Source organism: Saimiri boliviensis, chromosome 2, assembly GCF_048565385.1.
Source record: "Saimiri boliviensis isolate mSaiBol1 chromosome 2, mSaiBol1.pri, whole genome shotgun sequence".
Classification (NCBI taxonomy): domain Eukaryota; kingdom Metazoa; phylum Chordata; class Mammalia; order Primates; family Cebidae; genus Saimiri; species Saimiri boliviensis.
Window position 1 is genome coordinate 107,439,771 of NC_133450.1, and position 15,898 is coordinate 107,455,668.

General features: G+C 32.4%; 1 long non-coding RNA gene across 1 annotated transcript in view; it reads left to right on the forward strand.

Annotated features, from left to right (window-relative positions):
- Positions 1-375: 375 nt before the first annotated feature.
- Positions 376-15,898, forward strand: part of LOC141582731 (uncharacterized) — a 31,559-nt gene continuing 16,036 nt past the window's right edge. Inside the window, exons 1-2 of the long non-coding RNA XR_012515607.1 lie at positions 376-437; positions 4,051-4,120. This is a non-coding gene — a long non-coding RNA (uncharacterized LOC141582731). The remainder of the gene's footprint in view (positions 438-4,050; positions 4,121-15,898) is intronic.

The window sequence follows — 15,898 nt, forward strand, 5'->3', positions numbered from 1 at the left end:
TTTGGATTGGTTCCAAGTCTTTGCTATTGTGAATATTGCTGAAATAAACATATATATGCAAGTATCTTTACAGTAGAATGATTTATAATATTTGGGATATATACCCAGTAATGTTATTCCTGGGTCAAATTATATTTCTGGTTCTAGATCCTTGAGGAGTTGCCACACTATCTTCCGCAATGGTTGAACTAATTTATGATCCCACCAACAGTGTAGAAGCATTCTAATTTTAAGTATGGAAAATATCAACAACTCACTGAAACATCACACATTTGGCACCCTTACTAATTTATTACTTGTATAAAGAGAATTTCTGAGACCAAATCTTTTAAGAACCTTGTTTTCTATTTTTCAGGATGTCTGTTAGCTTGTATATAGGAGATTACGACAAGTAGACTATCTTCTTGAACATTTCCACACCCTCCCCAACAGGACAGGTAGGGATCACAATTAAGCTACTTAATTTCTTCTTTCTCAGTTATATAAACTACTTGATTCAGTCATCAGAAGAATATTTTACGGATACGTCATATATAACATTCTATAACACTTAGTTATATCACGGTTCTCTCACACAATGTATCTCATCCTCACTACATCCCAGTAAGATAGTAAAATTCCTCTGCATTAATGCAGCACTATTGTAAACATTGAAGGAGAATACAAAAGTGCAGAATGGAAGGCTCTATCTTCTAGGAATTGAAAATTTACTAAAAAGAAAATTTTAACACCCAGTTATGATACAAGTATTTAGTTAAATGTAATCATATGATAAATTGAAAAAATGAGTGTCACTAAATTTCAGAGACAGGGTGAAATGTTCTTTTACATGTCTAGGTTGTATTTCACTCAATAAGGAAGAATTAAGGTAAGATAAATAAGAGGAAGTATGTGTTGAAGTGTGTATGAGGAGTGGGATGGAAAACAATTGATTCTGTTTGAGATATATTTAGGTAAATTTATCTTATTGCATTCCAGTAAAGACACCTGATAGGCTGCTTCATAAACTTGTCTGAAGTTCAGAATATATGGGAATCTTGATCTAAAAATTATTTGGCTGTTAAAGTTATAGAAGATGATGAAAGGAAAACATGAAGAGTGGAAGAAAAACAATATATGAAATCTTGCAAATCACCAAAATTTTAAGAATAAGCAGATGTTAAGTAGAAGTCTACATTTTCATGTTCTGCAAACCTATATATATATACATATATATATATATATATATGTATATGTATACTCTGACCAGACTAAATTAAAATAGTGAATTTAGATTAAACATGATAAGCCTTTCTATATAGACATTTCATTGAACACTCCATGAAGTCCCTCTGGAACTTAGGTAAAGACAGAATTTTTTGGTCATGCTCCAAAATTTTTTTTCACAGCAATAATGAAACACATTTTTAAAATAAATTATTTTGCTCAACACAAGTACATCATATATTGACATGGGTCTGATACATAGAAACCTGCTAACAAATAATGTGAAATGCAAGATAATATTTTAAGTGAATGGTCAGAAAAATAAAAATAGAAAAAAAAAAACAAGTTTTGTCTTTTTCTAATTTTGGATGACATGTGAATACTGTGGAGAATTTCTGAAATTAATTATTTTTAAATTTGTTTTCAGGATATAATTTGTAAAGGTGACTCAGCTACCATAATATAAACTTAAATGCTTGAATCTATATCCCCTAAAGATATTGGATATGAGCCATAAATTGGGGAGAAATGACAAAGGTCTTTTCAATTTAAATCAGATAAGAATAGCACCATGCCTTTTTTTCTTTGCAAACTTCTAAAAATATGGTGAGATATGGGTATAATAAAACACATTTAGATGATTCTTGCACCTGTAAGTGAGGATAATTTGGTAAGAGAGATCTTTGAATTTGCAGTCAAAACAACTAAGTTATAATTCTGCATTATTCTTCTCTAGCGTATGCTCATGAGTGATATATGTATGTATGTATATTCATACATACAGACACATATATGTATATAAAAATAGAAATGCTTAACTTTTAGAGTGTTTTGAATCAGATAAAATTGCATATCTGTAATCACTTTTTAAGAAAATACAGTTATGGTATTTATTGACTACAACACAGACTTTTAATAAACAAAAACCCAGATTCCAAGAGAATGAGACATATTTCATTGTCCCTCCTGGTTGTCAGGGAGCTGTCTGCTTTTGGTCAGTGAGGAATGGAGAACATACTGTTCATGCTTTTATAGTCTTTGGAATTATGAAGTAAATAAAGGCAGAAGGAGTCATAGTAGTAACCATGGACTAAATTCAATAAATAGATTAGAAACACATATTTCTATTAGGTACTATACTATGGTTTCTGGAGAATATGAACATACAATTGAGTAAAACATGGCTTCTATACTTATGTTTCATAATTTTAATAACAGCATATTAACACCTAATCATAGTCAAGTTTAAATATAATAGTTGTACAGGTATGGACAATATGGTATGTTAGTAAAAGAGATACTTTGTAATTTGGGGGATTAAAAACAAAATTTTAAAAAATTTTTCTCTTAAATGTCTTTGACACACAGATAGTAGCAGTTCAAAGAAAGACATTTTAGGCAGAGACTGACAAAGCACAGATGTGTGAAACAGCCTGCCAAGGTCATGGCAAGTGGGCAGTTTGGTTGTGTTCCACCATTTCATTAGTGGAAGACGAGGACTGATTAAAAGTGCAGCTGGAAATATAGATTGAAACTGCATTGCATTATCCTGAATAACTTATTCTGGATATGGAAACAGGTCACTAAAAATTTTAGAAGATTATGGTAACATAATCAAATATATGGTGCAAAAATAATTTGGTCATCAGTGGGTAGGATGATACAAAAGAAGAAGAGGAAAGAGAAACTAGAGAAAATGATAATATTTGAACATTCCCCTTTTAGTTTAAATCAGGGTTTTCTGTTTATAAATTGTAAAAATTCAGGTGCAGGATTCATTTTTTACTTAATTGTTTTGTTCTGTTTTACTAAGACACTGTTATCAGGAATATTTTGTGTTCTGTGAAATATGATAACATACACTTGAGAAATACTGTATTCTTTCAGAGATTCTATAATAGAGAATTCTAAGTAGTGTTAAAAACTCAAAGAAATCCTAAAGTGAAATGTCTGGAAGACTTTTATTATGGTACATGTATTGATGTACTTGAGATCACCAGTTAGAAAATTGTCCTGTGCAAGACAATGAAAGAAACTAGGACATCGGGAGTAGGAAGAGAAAAAGGATATGAACACAGGCAATACTGTGAAAGTAAAATAGATGGGATTTAGCTACTGATTCACGGTGGAAGATAAAGAAAGGAAAGAATCAGAGGCAAATTGATATCCCTAGCAGAAGCCTTCCTAGCAGCACCTACCCCAGAGTTACTGGTATTTTGTTAAATTTCTTAGTTTGCTTTATAGTCCCTGAAATTTGCTCAGTCTTTGTAGATGTAAGGATAAGAAATATATTCCATGTTTTCTTCCTGATACAAAACACAGAACAGCTATTTCCTTAGAATATTTAAAAATAGAACAACTATTTCCTTAGAATATTTTAATGGAAAATTAGGTAACACTTAAGTATAGTAAAACCAATTATGTTCACTTGTAAAATAAACTACACATTATTATTATTTTTCAAGCTATTTATATATAGATAGATAAAAACATATACATATTTTGTAACATTTTGTAGTTACCACATATTTCTTATCCATATTTATTTTCTCCTTTTTTCTTACTAATAGAAACAAGATTTTGTTCCCAGATAAAATGTATGTCTTTTATTTCTAGCAGTGATTGGTATAACACATGATATGTTTCTGGCTATTATATATTTGCAGAAGTCATTGGTGCAATATGTGTATACACATACATCCATATGTATTATGCATGCATATAGGCATGCGTGTTTATATCTACCTATCTACTCATCCTATGAGAGATTTGCTAATACATTTTTCTCTTTATCTTTCTCCCTTTATCTCTTTTTCCAAATTGGAACTTGGTTACACGAACTAGAATTGAAATAGCCATCTTGAGACAATGAAGAAAAACGCCACAAGCTAAGAAAGATTCATGAGGAACACAGGTATTTTTGATTCTTTGAGTATTCTCTCCAGTTCTGTATGTTTAAGTCACAGATTTTTAAATAATGTATCTCTCACTAATAAATACTATATATGATTCTAATAATATTAGTCTAAAACTTGAAATGGTAGAATAATTATAATATGTATATACCACAAATAACCTTCTTATCACTAATGAGACACAGCATAGTTCAATAGTTCCAACACTAATTTAGGAGTCATAGCTTTAGTATCTTATGTAAGCTCAAGTTCTGGTCTGTCAGTCATGCAGCAGATGTAAAATGGAGATACAATCTAATAAAATAAGCTAAATGATTATATAAATTTATTACAATTAGGCTACAAGCAGTAAAAAGAAAGCATTCATTATTCAAATGTGACTGAGTGGATATTTTATTACATACTGTTTTCAATGTAATAATATCTTATGAATGTATATGGAAGATTTCACAGATCTCAGTAAAAAGTTCAAACCAATTTTAGAAATTAATAAATCTGGCCATGGGAAAACTAACACATCTTACAACCCTAAGCTTTTACGCATAATTCAGCAACTTGGTAGTTAACTGAATTTTAGCTGTTAAATCTATCTGAAAATCAACTCGTATACCCATTACAGTTGAGAGAATAAAATTAAATCAGAATTTAACATTTTTAAATGTTTTAGAGAATACAGTGTATGAATTTTGCTACATCTGAGTTAACTTTAAGAATACCTTTGTTTCATAATAGTAATAGTTATTTTAGGAGTCAACTTGACTGGGCTAAGGGATTCCCAGAGAGCTGGTAAAGTATTATTTCTGGGCATGTCTGTGAAGGTGTTTCTGGAAGAGATTGGCATTTGAGTCAGTGAATTGAGTAAGGATGACTTGCTCTCACCCAGTGTGGGTGAGCATCATCTAATCCACTGAGGGTCCAGATAAAACAAAAAGTTGGAGGAAAGGTAAATTTACTTCTGCCCATCCCTCCTCCTCCCCTTGTCTGGATCTAAGACACTGTTCTTCTTCTGACCTTGGACATCAGAACTCCAAGTTGTCCAATGTTTGGACTGCAGAACTTGCATCAGTGGCTTGCCAGATGCTTAGGCCTGCAGCCTTAGATAGAAAACTATACCATCAACTTGGTTTTGAGGTCTTCACTTGGACTGAGACATGTTACTGGCTCCCTGGTCCTACAATTTGCAAACAACCTATTATAGAACTTCTCAGCCTCCATAATTCTGTGAACCAGCTCCTCTAACAAATATTCTCTCATATGTCTCTATTGATCAATAGATCTATCTATCCATGTATCCATCCTATTGGTTTTGTTTCTCTGAAGAATCCTAATACAAAATCATTTTTAATTTTGCCTTTTTAAACTTTACTGAGGTATAATTGGTGTATAAAATTGCACATATTTAATATATTTATTTTGATGAACTTGGACATATGTATACATCCATGATACTAACACCATAATCAAAGTATTAAACATATCCATTACCTCCAAAAATGCCCTTATCTTCTTGTGTGTGCATGTGCATGTGTGTTTGTGGTAAAAGCACTCATGGTGAGACCTATGCTTTTAACTTATTTGAAAATGTACAATACCATATTGTTAATTACAGGTACAAGGTTTTACAGCAGATCTTTAGAACTCGTTCACCTTGCATAACTGAAGCTTCTGGATTATGTCTGTTACTGCAAGTGAAAAGCAATATAAAATCAAACATGGGAAATTTTATTCTATTTGTGGTATATAAAGTTTTTATTTTTAGAAGTTAATACTTTAGGTGACCACACTTTAATGAAGCACATTCAAATCGTAATGAAAATACAAGGCAATTCATAAAATTACTTTGTTCTATGAAATTTTATCTTAAAAGAAGAAACTATATTTTGTGACAAAACAGTGTGCTTCTTTAGCACTTTCTCTCCTACAGTGACTCATGAATTACATCTTTTAAAAAATATCTTTAGTATAGTTTTGCATTTAATTTGTGTGCATTTTAAGACTGTATTATAGTCTCATCAAGATTAATCATGTACATCATTTATTTGTCTATTTAAGCATTTTAAAATTGAAACGAATATTTTCCTCTTAACATGTTTTAGAATTTTTATACTGAATAGAGGATCTTAGAGATTCTCCACCATACCATGAGACGCATGCAGCTTCACCATCTCTGATGCCCATTTCATGAACATATAAATATGTAAGAATTTAGGACTGACTTACTATACTGACATTATATTATTTTCTGTTCATTCTTTTGAATATCAAATCAACACAGAGAATCAGAAGTAGTCTATATTTCATTTGCACAATAAAATATGACTGTTTAAAGTTTATTTCTTCTGGTATTTACCTCTGAAACTCTAAATGGATAGCAGTATAGTATCTTGAAATAGTAATTGTTTGCTTACTTTTTGGCATTTTGTGTAATTACTCAGAGGCACTTATTACACTGTCTGCAGGAGAAGGCCAGGTGCAGTGGCTCACATCTATAATCTTAGCACTTTGAGAGGCCGAGGTGGGTGGATCACTTGAGGTCGGGAGTTCGAGACCAGAATGGCCAATATGGTGAAACCCTGTTGCACACACACACACAAACACACTTGGACTGAACCATGTTATTGGCCTGCTGGATTTGTCTACAATTTGCAAGTAACCTATGATAAACCTTCTCAGCCTCCATAATCTAGGGAACTAGCTCTCCTCATAAATCTCTCATATATCTCTATCTATGCTATTACTTTGATTATTTTTCTGCAGAGAAAAAACTCCTTTGATTCTTGGATTCTTCTTCTCCTAGGAAAATTCTAAAGTTGGTTCTTTTTCTACAAAAGAATCCTAACTGTACATAGCTGGACATTGTTCTTTGCATTTTAAATGAACCTTGGATATTTCTAAAATAAGGACACAAAATTAATTTTACCATCACTCTGTGTCATGCCTTTATGTACATATACTTTCCTTAAAAATGTTACATATTTATTCTCATATTTACTACAATTTTTCTTTCTAAATTTATTTCAAAATATTTTTTAATTTTAATCATTATTCAGCAATAAAAATTATTTGTTTAAAAATTATTCAGGGATTTTAAGACATGATAAGTCAAAGACGGATACTTTTTTACAGTATTGAACTCAAAACTTGCAACAACTACCTGATTCAGAAAAAATACAGCTTTGTTTTATTGTTGGGAAAAGCAGCAAAGGATAAAGGACTTACAGAGTGTCTATATACATTGGTTATGAGTAACATATAAACAACGAACAGCAAACTGTGGAAGGCCACAGGAGGCCTCTGAGGAGGAAGGCCTCTCCATGCCTCATGTTCTGGTGCAGGGTGACCTAGACTGTTACCATAAACATTGTGCTCAAGGATATAAAACCCCCTCATAGCACTGTGACATAGCCAGACTTGTAGGCTCCTTGTAAGGTCATATTCCACCAGCTGTACATAGATAATAAGCTAAAGGCAACCACATGTTCTTGGTTTGTGAAACTCCCAAACCACCACTGTTATCAGCCCTTAGGATGAGACACCAATTGTGGTTCACTGATTCTCTTCTGGCTCACTGAGTCACTCCACCCCACCCTGTAGATCAAAGTTATTGTAACCAATGAATAGTGTGGATGATCAGAGCTTGGGGCCTTCACTGCCTCCGGTAATAAGTGATGGCCCCCTGGTCCCACTTTTCATCTGTCCTTTTCTCATTCCTTTGTCACCACCAAACTCGGGGTACCCATGGGTGATGTAGAGCTGGTTTCCTACATTCTGGTGCCCAACGTGTGGGGCTCATGGATCCCTACATTCTGGCGCCCAACATGGGGTGGGCTCGAGAATTTTAGTGAAGGCATGCCTGAGCATGGTAAACTGGAGGAACTACAGACAAAGAAACCCTGAGGACAAAACTAATCAGTGCTATGGGTGGGTAGACACGCTTGGGAAGTATACCAGAGTAACAATGGGAAGTACCTCTTAAGAAGAGGACAAGTTAATATTAGTTATTAGTTGCTTGTTCTGTCATTTATTTTCAATGAATCGGTGCTTTCTTACTTCGTTCTTCTGTTGCTTTCTTTGTTTTTCATTGCTTTATAAAGAAGGAGCTGAAAAAAAAGGAGTCTGTCTGTCAACTCCTCCTCAGTATTTTATCAAACATTTGTCAGATCCGCCTAACATTCCTTCCTTAGAGAAATCAGAGGTCGTTTCAAAAGTGAAACTTGCTGCTCCAGCAGCAGCATTCAAGTCAAACAGGCTTAGCTTAAGGACAGCTGCTGCTCAGGCAGGAGAGCAAGCAGCACAAGCAAAACGTAAACAGCAGGCAGCAGCTGGGCAGGGCCAGGTTCAGATACCTACACACTGCTCTCTGCAGGTGTCCCACAGTAAAGTTTTGTGTGTTCTTTGTCAACAAATAACATCCCAAATTGTAATTCTCTGATAAAATTTAAGTAAAATTTAAGGATTTGTAAAACCTTTAAATGTGGTTCTTTCAAAATCTGATTTAAGCAATAACCTCTGCAAAAAAAATTATAACTAGCCCATAAATTAGTAAGGAGCAATTAAAAGTGAGCCATATAGCTTTGCTCCTCAGTAGAAAAAAAGTCCTCATTAACTGATAAGTTGCAAAACCTGCTTAATATCTTTAAAGGCAAACTACTGGCACAAGCCTTATTTACCCTTAATTTTATAAATTTAGATAATAAATTTCAATCAGCTATAAGAGAAGGCCCATAAATTAGTTAAATAGCAATTAAAAGCTAAGCATGTAAAACCACACCCTTTAAAGAAGAACTTTAAACCAAATAAATATTAATGTTCAGACCCATGATACACAATACATTACTGACTTATGAATAGTCTGTATATGCATTTTTATAATAATGTTGTGACTATATTTTGTAATGGATGAAATTATGTGTAGATATGTCTTATATGCATCACTAGGAGACAATTGAAAAGGAAAATTATGTCATGGTAGAAATTACCTTCAAAATATGCACACACCTATTTTTTTCCTTAATTTTCTATATTGTGTTTTTTTATACTTATTAATTTAAAGAGAATTTTAAAATTTGTATCATAAATTATTCTAATTTTCTTTTTTATATACAAATAAGTTAAAATATGCTGACTACAATAGAATGATAGGTCAGGACTATTTGTCTCAATTTACGTTTCTGGAAAAAATGGCAATAAATTTAATTGCAGTGTACTGTAATTTAAATCATAAAATCATAAAGTTAACAATAACATCCCTATAATTTTTTTCTTGTTTGAAAATAACTATTATTATATATATATGTAGATATATGTATAATGGCTTATAATTTAATTTCATTCAATATGTGTGAATTTAATTTTACTAAAATTTGTAATCCAATTTTTTCCTGTTCTTATATGTATGTAATTTTATTTAAATATAAATTAGTTATTATAGACTTTCACTTCCCTAAACTTCTATTTTGGTCCAAAGACATCATTAAATAGCTAGCCTTTCCACTAGGGCTTCTAATAAAATAGATGGAAATGAAACCATTTATTTACTAGTAATTACAGAGCACTATGGTAATATGGATACCAAAATGTTTGCTCTGATGAGTAAGAGTAATGAGAAAGCTTTTTATTGCTTTGCTTATTTTTTTATGAAATGCAGTATAATAATAGTATTATCTATTTAAGTTGAGCTACCCTTTTTCATCTTAGACTGGTAAATGGCCCCCATGCTTTACATAATAAGTTTACCATGTGCACTGTAACAGAATCTATATTACCCCTGTATTCTAATAGACAAAAATAAGCAAGTACAGTACAAAGCCAGTTGGACTCAACGTCAAAATAACCTATGGAATAATGTCAAATGTAATGATATCTGTAAAATTACATAGCAATTATTAAATTATTTTATGTCTATTTTTATCAACCATAGTAACAATTTAAAAATATAAAAGTATTACAATGTGATAGATTGAAAGATCTCTAAATAATTTATATTTTATATAACTTTATGCATAAATTGACAAAGGTTAAAATAATTTGCATTGTTTTAATGTTGGAAACAATGTTCCACTTCCACAATGACATAAAAAATAATAAAGGACAGCAGTTTATGTCTCATTCAAAAATCATTTATTAAGTATTTAAAATATACAGCTGCTGTAAACACCATGGAATTGATAATGGATTTTGATCTCTACATTAAATGAGTTCACATTAGGGGGACAGTTGTAACCACTGGGTATAATTCAGTTTGACAATTTCTATGATAGACATTACTTTTGATACTAGCAAGGAATAACTCATTGGTGGATTTCCAAAAGCTTTCATGAGGATATGACTGATCTCCATATCTTATAAAATTAAAATTTAAAATATATATTAATTAGACAGTTTTGTTGCTCTCAGGGAAATGGTTTTTCAAGATAATCTAATTGAGCATGTTTCTGGAAAAAGACCAACTTTGGCTTTAACTCATTTTTTTTTTCACTTTTTATTTAAAAACATCATGCCATTTTTAAAAAATTCAGTTACCATCAGTACTTAACATGCTTACTATGTCCTGATTGGGAGCTTGAACAAACTAGAGTCTGATATTTATTCCTTAATTATAAGAGAAGCAAGTTGAGGTTACATTCCATTTGTCATATACAAACAAAAATTTATTTATTTTTATATTTTGCAATGGGAAACAATTTTTTAAAAGGAAAAAATGACCCTTAGTTTTTTTATGGAAACCATATTGCCATCTAATGAATTCTTCATATTAACCAATATTTCCTTAAAAACAAATCTGTCTACCTTTTCTACTTTTCAAATTTTTATAAATTAAATTTTTAGAGAGAGTTTTCCTATGTTCCAGACATTTATTTCTCTGAGCTAAACATTCCATTTTTTTTTAATAGTTCCCAAGAAACAAGTTTAAAAACCCTGGGCCCTCTTAACTAATACACTTATTAATTCATGGAATTTAAGAAGGTTACATTTTTTTCTTTGCTTACCTAAATTTACATAACACTTGAGATGTTATCAATATATCATAGAATTTTGAAAATCTACTTGGAATAGGTTGTCTCATCCATGTCCTATTATGATTTGTAATTGGATTACTAATTAATCTACAATTCCCATTAATAAGTCAACTAAACATATTAGGTGATTGTTCTATCAATATTAAGTACGTCATAAATACATAATAAATAATTAGATAGAAAATTAATAAAATATGGAATATATGATTTTCAGAGTGGATATTTTTCAGACATCTTCTCTGACAATTTTGAATTTATATTTGTGAATAAATAGTCAGATTTTTTGCATGCATTGGTACTAAATAAAATTTTGTAAAATTTATCCCATAGTGTAAATCTAAATTTTATCCTAGTTTTGTCATAAATTTTTATCACTAGCACCTTTTAGAAGTACATTGATATATCTTTATTCAGGTTATTAATCTAAGATTGTAGACTAGGTCAGGGAAAAGAGAAAACACTTTTTTTATTTTTAATTTTTTTTTATTTTACTTTAAGTTCTGGGGTACATGGGCAGATCTTGCAGGATTGTTACATAGGTATGCATATGCCACAGTGGTTTACTACCTCCATCCCCTCATCACCTACATTAGTTATTTCTCCTAATGTTAACTCTCCCCAATCTCCCCACCCTGTGCTGTCCCTCGCCTAGACCCTATCCCCCAACAGACCCCAGCATGTGGTGTTCCCCTCCCTGTGTCCCTGTTCTCATTGTTCAACACACTTATGAGTCAGAACATGCAGTGTTTGGTTTTCTGTTCTTGTGTCAGTTTGCTGAGAATGATGGTTTCCAGAATTATCCATGTCCCTGCAAAAAACATGAACTCATCCTTTTTTATTGCTGTATAGTATTCCATGGTTTATATGTGCCACATTTTCTTGATCCAGTTTGTCACTGATGGGCATTTGAGTTGGCTTCAAGTCTTTGCTATTGCAAACAGTGCCACAATGAGTATATGTGTGCATGTGTTTTTAGATTGATTTACCCAGTAATGGGATTCCTGGATCAACTGGTATTTCTATTTGTATTTCTAGATCTTTGAGGAATCGTCACACTGTCTTCCACAATGGATGAACTAATTTACACTCTGACCAACAGTGTAAAAGTGTTTCATTTCTCCACATCCTCTCCAGCATCTGTTGTCTCCAGCTTTTTTAATGATTGCCATTCTAATTGGTGTAAGATGGTATCTCAGTATTGTTTTGATTTGTATTTCTCTAATGACCAGGGATGATGAGCATTTTTTCATGTTTGTTGGCCTCATGTATGTCTTCTTTTGTAAATTGTCTACTCATATCCTTCTCCCACTTTTGAATGAGCTTGTTTGTTTTTTTCTTGTAAATCTGTTTTAGTTCTTTGTAGATTCTGGATATTAGCCCTTTGAAAGATGGGTAGATTGCAAAAAAATTTTTCCCATTCTGTTGGTTGCGGATTTACTCTAATGATTGTTTCTTTTCCTGTACAGAAGTTCTGGAGTTTAATTAGGTCCCATTTGTCTATTTTGGCTTTTGTTGCCAATGCTTTTGGTGTTTTACTCATGAAGTCCTTGCCTATGCCTATGTCCTGAGTGGTTTTGCCTAGGTTTTCTTCTAGGGTTTTTATGGTGTTAGGTCTTATGTTTAAGTCTTTAATCCATCTGGAGTTCATTTTAGTGTAAGGTGTCAGGAAGGGGTCCAGTTTCGGCTTTCTGCACATGGCTAGCCAGTTTTCCCAACACCATTTATTACACAGGGAATCCTTTCCCCATTGCTTGTTTTTGTCAGGTTTGTCAACGATCAGATGGTTGTAGATATGTTGTGTTGCCTCTGAGGCCTCTGTTCTGTTCCATTGGTCTATATCTCTGTTTTTGGTACCAGTACCATGCTGTTTTGATTACTGTAGCCTTGTAGTATAGTTTGAAGTCCGGTAGTGTGATGCCTCCTCCTTTGTTCTTTTTGCTTAGGATTGACTTGGCTATGCGGGCTCTCTTTTGGTTCCATATGAAGTTTAAGGTGGTTTTTTCCAGTTCTATGAAGAAGGTCATTGGTAGCTTGATGGGAATAACATTGAATCTGTAAATTACTTTTGGCAGTATGGCCATTTTAATGATATTGATTCTTCCTAACCATGAACATGGAATGTTTCTCCATCTGTTTGTGTCCTCTCTTATTTCATTGAGCAGTGGCTTGTGATGGGAGGGTCTCCCCTGAAAGTCTCTGACATGCCCTAGAAACATTTTCCCCATTGTCTTGGCAATTAACATTTGTCTTCTCATTACTTATACAAATTACTGCAGTGAACTTGAATTTCTCCTCATAAGTTTTTTTTTTCCTATCATATCATCAAGCTGCAAATTTCTGAACTTTTATGCTGTTTCTCTTTTAAAGCTGAATGCTTTCAACAGCACCAAAGTCACCTCTTGAACACTTTGCTGCTTAGAAGTTGCTTCTGCTAGATACCCTAAATCATCTCCACCAAGTTCAGCATTCCACAATTTTCAAGGGCAGGAGCAAAATGCTGCCAGGCTCTTTGCTAAAACATAGCAAGAGTCACTTTTACTCCAGTTCCAATCAAATTCCTCATCTCCATCAGAGACCACTTCAGTTTTGATTTAATTGTGCATATCATTATCAGCTACCTCAAAGCCATTCAGCAAGTGTCTAGGAAGTTCCAAAGTTTCTCACATTTTCTTGTCTTCTTCTGAGCCCTCCAAACTGTTCCAAACCCTGCCTGTTAACCAGTTCCAAAGTCACTTCCAAACTTATGGGTATCTTTGCAGTAGCACCTCACTCCTATTTCCACTTTATTGTTTTAGTCTGTTTTCATGCTGCTAAAAAATACATACCCCAGAATGGGTTATTTATCAATAAAAAGAGGTCTGATGGATTCACGGTTCCATTTGGATCAATCATGGCAGAAGGCAGAAGGCAAAAGGCACACCTTACATGATGGCAGTCAAGAGAGAATGAGAACCAAGTGAAAGGAGAAACCCTTTATAAAACCATCAGATTTTGTGGAACGTATTCAGTATCATGGAAAAAATATGGGGAACACCACCCACATGATTCAATGATTCTCCACTGGGTCCCTCCCACAACACATGAGAATTATGAGAGCTACAATTCAAAATAAGATTTGGGTGGGGACACAGCCAAGCCATATCATTTAGTGTTGTATCTTTTTGTTTTGTGGAAATTAATAAAAAGTATAAAATTTTTTTCTGGATTGACATGGCAGAAAATATAAATAGTATATATGGAATAGCACAAGGGTCTTAAGTTTGATTTATTAGAAACAAGATCTCTGAGATGAGCCTGACCATAGGATTCTAACTTCTTATCCTCTGCCACCATCACTTCTGTATTTAATGTAATGTTAAGGAAATTTAGAAACCATGAAAAGACACAAAAAGCTAGGTTTTAATGTAAACCTCAAATGCACATAAGGAAAATAAAGATACATGTTGGTATCTAGATCATAGGTTTTATCTTTGTACATATATACAGAGGAAAAAGTCTGACAAAATAGACATTGGACTCCTTCTTGAAAAGCAATATATTTATGTTGCTCAGAGAGGTATAAACATATATTAAAATTACCTTCAGAAACAATAAAAATAAGCTAAAATATAATTTTTTGCAAATCATATATCTGATGGAGAATTTTCATCCAGAATATATAAATAAACATTGCAACTCAAAAAAAAATAACAAAACAATTCAATTTAGAAAATAGACAAAACACTTCTGATCAAGGGAGACATACAAATTGTTATTAAACATTATAAAATGTTCTCAACATCATTAGTCATTAGGAAAATTAAAATTAAAATCACAATGATATCTTATTATACATGGACCAGAGGACCATAATATAAAAGATAGTCAATACCAAGTATTATAAGGATTTCAAGAAACTGGAACTCTTCTAAATTGCTGGTTCGAATAAAAATAGTACAACCTCTTTGCAAAAGTCCATCTGTTTCTTAAAAAGCTAAACATAAGTTTATCATATGACCAGCAATTTTTGTCCTAAAAATCTATCCAAGAGAATTAAAGTGGTAGATACACTCCCCACTGAAAACTTAGTATGCCAATGTACATAGATGCTTTGTTCACAATTGCCAAAAAGTAGAAACCCAACTGGTGAATAGATAAACAAATGTGATATATCCATGCAATGGAATACTATAAATAAATAAAAAGGAATAAATTATGTATATGGAAGATGATTTGACTCCAAAATCTTTATGAAAGAAGCAAGATACAAAATACATGTAGTATATGACTCCATTTATATAAAATATTCAGAACAAATTTACATAAATAGAAATCATAACTATATTTACCTGGGGATGTGGATGGATATGAGGATTGGCTTTAAGTAGGTTCAATGGAAATATCTAAATTAGACCATGGTAGTTGTACCACCACACAATGATATAAACTTACTAAATTGTAAATAACTAAAATGTATTGAATTGTAAATAACTATGTGTGAAAGTTATGTTTAAATCATACCTCAATAAAACTGTTGTGATACCTGAAAAAAAAAGTTAAAGAAAATTGGGCTAGATAGATACTCATAGTTATTTCTAAAACATTTTATGATATAATGCAATTGCAATATGGCTCATCATTTATGCAAATAAATTATAATATCATAACAAATATTGTAATTTGATAAAATCGTTATCAGATAGAGATAACTGTTGTGCCGCTTAGTTTTATATGACAAGTACTGATCATTTCTGTGAATAGAAGCACTATAAAGATGCA